Genomic DNA, 6491 nt, shown 5'->3' on the forward strand with positions numbered 1-6491 from the left:
TCTCTCTCTCCCCCTCTCTCTCTCTCTCTCTCGTTTGTCATTCTGTCGGCGCCGTATGCAGATGAGGAGCTAATATGATATCTCTGCTGAGCTGATGGATGTTTAAAATGATATGGCAACCCTGAGCAGCCTCGCTGCATGCTGCCTGCCAGGGATGGTGTGTGTGTGTGTGTGTGTGTGTGTGTGTGTGTGTGTGTGTCACTCAGTGAAAACTATATCCAAATCATTGTGGCACCGACACAAGTTTCAAGTTAGTAAGTTGTGTTTCTTTCCTCGTTGGACTTCTTTGACTCGTTCATGATGTGCCATGAGAGCAGCTAACCGATACTTAACAGTTCTAACTTCTGATTCCTTTTAATTACCAATTCATCATTTAGTGCATGAAATGTCAATTTTCTTGTGAAACAAAAACAATATACCATCATTTGTGTTTGGAAATGTTACGCACAAGACACGTCGACGCCTTGTTGGGTTGAAACCCGGTTATATAATCAATGGAACTCGATAATATTCGTCGTATTAAAGGTCAGCGAGATGCCGGCCAGTTTAAGATGTTTAGGAAATCGCTTATTTGAGACAAACTACTGTTTTTAAATATACAACAGCAAGTCTGTGTATCTGTCTGTGCATTTCTTCTACGTTGTCATGGTGGTAATGAGAAGTGGGGGTGGGGGAGGGGAGGCGGGAGGGGATTCTCCACAGACTTCATTAGTTAAAACAAAGCCAGTTGTCCATTTGGGCTCTTTCACAGCCTAATTGATATTGATTTACGGATTTGTTCAAGGGTGATTTAAAAGCATGTTTGCTGTTATCGCTGCTTTTCCTCTGCTCCCGCTGTCCGTCTCCCCCTCTCCGTCTCCCCCTCTCCGTCTCCCCCTCCATCCTTTCTGGTAACAACAACAAGAACTCGTCATCGAGGACGATTCCGCTTTCTGGCGAAGTGTGTCTGCCTCCTCGGGTTTTCTCTTCTTAACATCCGTGGATCTTTATGCACCCTTCTCCTCCCACTTCTGTCAGCTCATCACCATCACATCATTTTATGACATAATGAGAAGAGAGATAATTGTCTTTTCTACCTAATTCCCCTCCAACATGAGGGCTCGTCAGTGCAATGAATCAGTGAGGGTTATCTTTTGTTGTTGTTGTTGTGGACTCCTCAGCTACCTCTGATAGATCGTCGCCGTCCCCATCACTGGATAATGATAGTTATCATTAATGGTTAGCGGCTGCCTAAGTGACGCATGGAGATCAATGGCAGTGGTGTTAGTGTTAGAATGAAGGAGGCCTTTTATCATGTTGATGGATGGCAGCCGTGTCTTTAATGTGACATGTTATGATCATATCAATTTGTCCCCTGCTCTCATCGACATCACTTTATTGCCTCTCCGTCTCTCACAGTCCATCACCCCAGCACTGTAAATTTAGACTTGAAATGGCAGCGTGCCATGACGCTCCATAAACCAACCATCTCTCTTCCTCTACTACTTCCCCTCCACCTTTCTCTGCTCTCTCTCCCTCTCTTTAATCCCCCTGATTTCCCCTCTATTTTGATACCTCTCTATCTCTATTTACTGTCCTCCCCTCACTCCTTGACAGACAGGAGAGAAGGATTCAGACTGGGATTAAAATGTAATATCAGACTATTAAAGAGATTAGTGGTTGAGATTCTGCCGTCTGAGCTACCTCCCAATCTGATGAACTGGCATTCATGATATTGATTTATTCCCCGGCCTCTTTTATCGGCCCACATTCACATGGACAGCGATAGATCTGATATGGTGGCCTTTTATGAAACACCTTGTCACCGGGGACTTGGCACTGAGTAACCGCCGGCTGGCTGCCAGGAGCGATTGTTTATGGAAGTGAAGTTTATTCATCAAATCCGTAGTTTTAAAAGAGCGGCAACAAGAGGGCGGATAAGGACGCGGCTGATTTCCGTTTCTCAAGCGGACTAACATGAAAGGACCTGGTGTTGAACCTTCCAACGAAAGCTTCAGAGGGAACCACGTCGCCAACAAAAGAGCCATAATTATTTACAATGATGACAAACAATCATTTCAGCTCAATTATGTAGCACATCCATCAAGGCGAACAAGGTAGCAGGACGGGATTGAGCTTCCCTGTTAGTCTCATCTGAAGCACTCAAATATCTTTCCATCCATCCACCCAACCTGTTCTCCTCAACAACTCGTCAAGTACTGCCGCTCGCTCAGTGCCCTTTGGCGTCTGATAGCGACACAGCGAGGTGCCCTTTAGTCTCCGTACGAGACCCTCGGGGCTTTCAACTAACTCCAATGTAAACCCACGCAGAACGTCAGAGCAGCTGACGTCGTATAAAGAACGATGAAGGCAGCACAGGGAGGATGGACGGATCAAACAAACGCAGGACTTTCACTGAGTCAAAGTCGAGTCATTTTACAGTAGTTTAAATACATAACTTACGTGCCCAAACGGACTCATTTCACGAGACAAACCACAATCTTTGCCTAAATAAAACCTTAATGCATCTCAATTTAACCACTGTAACACACACTCTCCCTGTCCCTCCCTCTCTCTTTGACATACACACATGCATTGTGTTGTGAGCAGTGATGGGTCGGGGAGGGCGGCATCAGTAATGCGTGACGCGTGCCTCCATAACACCGGCCTCATTTGCATGTGTGAGGAGGTCTGGGCTAATGGAGCTGATCTGTTGCGCTGTTATTATATGGGGGGGGGTTATTAAAGATGGGGAGGAGGAGGGAGAGACAAAAAGACAGGAGGTCTTTGCTCCTCTCCCAGAGGCATGATGGATTATTCAGGAATCTCTCCGTCACTGAATTAAAGTTGTGCAATTTGCAATGCTCACACAGCAACACACACACATACAATGTGTGTGTGTGTGTGTGTGTGTGTAGTGTGCTGCAACCAGCATGCATGCCCTTTGAATATCACAAGGTAAATGAGGCCTAACACGCGACAACCACTTCTCCCTTTTGTTCACCCTCTCTGCCTCTCAGGTCGCTTCTCTCACTGCGTTTAAATGTCCTCAATATGTCACACATGCATGAGCGCATGCATCCCTGCTAACTCGCGCGCACTCGCTTGTACACACACACACACGCCTGTTGGGGCACTTGTTTATCACCCTTATTATATTGCACACATGCACAGTTTTACTGCTGCATATTACAGTGTAATGTCTATTTCGCAGTAACTCCTGCATCAGAACTGTAGAGTATTTCCCTTTGAATTGCTGATTGTGAAATAATGTGTTATTATTGCATTGATCTTTTATAGTTTTCTCACTGACATCAACAGTCCTGATGTTTATATGCCAATGCTGCAATAAAAAGCTGAATTCATACGGTGGGTTTTAATGGTTTCAGGACTTCTTTGCAGGCGTCTTTCAAGCCTATGGGGAGATTGTGGGTGAAATATCCCTTTATGAGTATGAGTCGAGTCACTCAGAGTTGTGTTCTTCCCAGTACTCGAGCATACAGCATCAATCGGAGGATGATTAATGAAGTGGCAGCTCGTTGGTGTCGCTCAGGTCTGGATTTCATACAATGCTCATCCCCCTTCAGCGCTCTGGCAAGGCCATCTACCAGACTCATCCTCCAATGGGAGAGTTTAGATCCATCTGGAGGCGGGCCAGCATCCCACATCTGACATCTTAAGACCTGGCACAGATTGCCAGAACGACACTTGCTGTCTCACACATAGACACACACACACACACCTGCGATGGAGATACGATTAAGACAAAGAAGTGGGAAGTCTTGGGAGGGTGTGAAAGTCGGTTTATCGGTTTTTAAAGATGTGTGTGTGTGTGTGTGTGTGTGTGTGTTTGGATGTGTTGATTGGATGGGGATTGTGGGTGCAGTATGTGAAGCGGGTTGTGTATATGTGAGGAGGAGAGAAGTGTTTGAAGCAGAAAGTGTAAGAATGACTTCAAAGAGGAGGATGATGAAGGAGAGAAAGATAGATGGAGCTCTCGTGGCTTTAAGGATGACCAAATATGAAATTGCTCAAATAATTGGTCAGTTAATAAGCAGCTTTTTTCTGTCTTATATAATTATGAATTGAATATCTTTCTGTCTGTACTTGTATCCAGACAAAACAAACCAAGGATCCTTCAAACCAAGGAATGCTGTCATCACTGTAACGAGCAAGTTGAACCAAAATGAACAGATGTTTCTGGGATATAATTGCAATAAATGTCCACAAGACAACAAGCAAACAACTTTTAAAATGCTTGTTTTCTGAATGGAGTTCGGATTGACCAATGCTAGGCTATGCTAACAATGTAGCTGCTCATCACATCACGTCGTCTCGGCATAAATACAGCAGCGACGTTATTGTTTGTACCATAGACTAGTCTGTGGTTTAAACACATACATTTATACACAAAGAGGTTCGTCAGGTCTGAGCTCTGGGTGCCAGCAGGCACAATGATGTTTTCTTCTGATTCAACAACGCCAGTAAAGTGTTCTTTGCATTTGGTGTGAACGCACCATAAAACAGTATCCAATACCAAAAAGAGGAGTCGCTCCTCAGTGTTTCTGCAGCTCAATGGGACATTTCAGATACATCTCACATGGCTGACAAGATGGATGTAAACGCAGGTTTTTTTGCAGTAACCAGGTTGCTGCAGTGCATGTGAGCTCATTCTTTGATTTCTTTCTGTAACCTGGTTTCTAGTGTCATTGATGATGAGTTAACAGCAATCCCATGAGGGGTTTAACATGGTGTCTCGTGTTTTTTACATGTCGTATCATTGCCAATATCAAGAAAAAGAGAGACAGACCGCTTTAAACAAAAGCTCTCGTCATCGATGCTGCTGAGAAGTGTCGTGACAGCTGGCTCCTAGCGTCTCCCAACATGTAGTACTAATGCAGAGTGTGTGTCCAAAATATGCCCGCGGTACTCGCCGGGTCCCGCCACCTGCTCCGTCTTTGCGTCGGGCTCTGGCACCGTCGCCCGAGGAGTCCCTCACCCTTTCAGCTTCGTTTTACGTCACCGCCGGGCCCGTCGTGAAGCATAAGTCTGGCTTCTCTCCACCTGGACGCTGTTCCTCCATCTGCTTCCGTCCCGGTGATCAATTCCGACCCAAATCCCATCGGCTCGACTTATGCAGACCAACAAGGGGCAATTGATGCTGCTGAGTCCTGAAAATCATCACATGCTCTGTGTTTTAAGTAGCTGTGTAGTTGAGCAGCTAATAAGATTGTGGTCAGAGGGAAATGAGGGAAGGCCTAAAGTGGTCTCTTGTGCAATAATAAAAGTCCACGCTGTAATTGAGAATTTTGAAAAGGCTTTTCATGACATCTCCACACAAACAAACCTTCTTTAAAAAACATGTTTCTCTAAAATACAAGTTATGAACTGAGACAAACCGCCTCGTTTTAAACCTCGTGCCTGTGCATCTTTGAGGTAATCCAATTGGATTTCATAGGATATTGGGGCTTTTGTTTGGGGTAATCCAATATTTGAATGGGTTTTATTGGCCTATGACAGAGGAAGAAGAAGAAGCATTTAATCTGCCATCAGTCCAACTTTATTAGAAAGAAACAGAAGGAGAATGGGACAGTTAGCATTAACAGGGATAGCCAGCAGGACTGAACTGTCTGGTCAAAGCAGAAGCCAGAAAGTTTGACTGACAGGTCATCTCTGGGAACAGCAGCGCAAAAACAGACCGCACTAATTAGTGCTTATTGTACCAAATATATAGAGATTCATTCCTAAATACAAACAAAACAAGCTTTATGAATCCATATGCTCTCAATGCAGTCCAGTGAAGTCAAGTAAAACCGCAAAAGCCAGAAACGAGTGAAGTTTTTTCATCTTAATTATCTGAAAAAAGATTACTTTTGACTGAACATGAGATAAAATGACTTCTTACATTCATGTTTCAGCTTGGATCAAATTCACACATAACTTTCAAGTGCTGCACTTTTTTTTAAATCCCAAACTTACAAATTTAAAACCGTTCTTGATCGTTGGATCCTCAGATCTCATCATCCTCGACTAAATATCAAGTAAATAAGAGGAGTGCTCTGTTGTTTGACTGTCTTTAGTCTCATCCTACTCATAACGTTACTCTAATGAGCTTTTATTAGAGTCTTCATAACGTTACATTCAAGCTGCAGCGAGTTAATAAGTAATAAGATCTGTGCCATGTAAACGTTTCGCTTGTGGATATGGATGTAAATTCAAAAAATATGAGTGTGTGTGTGTGTGTGTGTGTATAGTGGAGTTGTATGCGTACTAGTTTTATGAGTGTCTTTGAGTGTGTGTGTGTGTGGGATGTGTAAACCTGTGAGTGCGAGCAGTGTGTGTTTGATGTTCCATTTACCCTGTTTCATAATTCATGGCATGGGGGAGAATGGACTGAAGCGGAGGTGGCTGTGCGTGTGTGTGCGTGTGTGTGTGCATGTGTGTGTGCGTGTGTGTGTGTGTGTGTGTGTGTGTGTGTGTGTGTGTGTGTGTGTGAGGGGCAGGATAACAGG

General features: G+C 44.2%; 1 protein-coding gene across 5 annotated transcripts in view; it reads left to right on the forward strand.

Annotated features, from left to right (window-relative positions):
* celf2 (cugbp, Elav-like family member 2) overlaps positions 1-6491 on the forward strand; it is a 166943-nt gene that overhangs the window by 26463 nt on the left and 133989 nt on the right. The window lies entirely within an intron of this gene.

The sequence above is a fragment of the Anarrhichthys ocellatus genome, unplaced genomic scaffold, assembly GCF_004355925.1.
Source record: "Anarrhichthys ocellatus isolate YVR2014 unplaced genomic scaffold, GSC_Weel_1.0 scaffold21, whole genome shotgun sequence".
NCBI lineage: Eukaryota > Metazoa > Chordata > Actinopteri > Perciformes > Anarhichadidae > Anarrhichthys > Anarrhichthys ocellatus.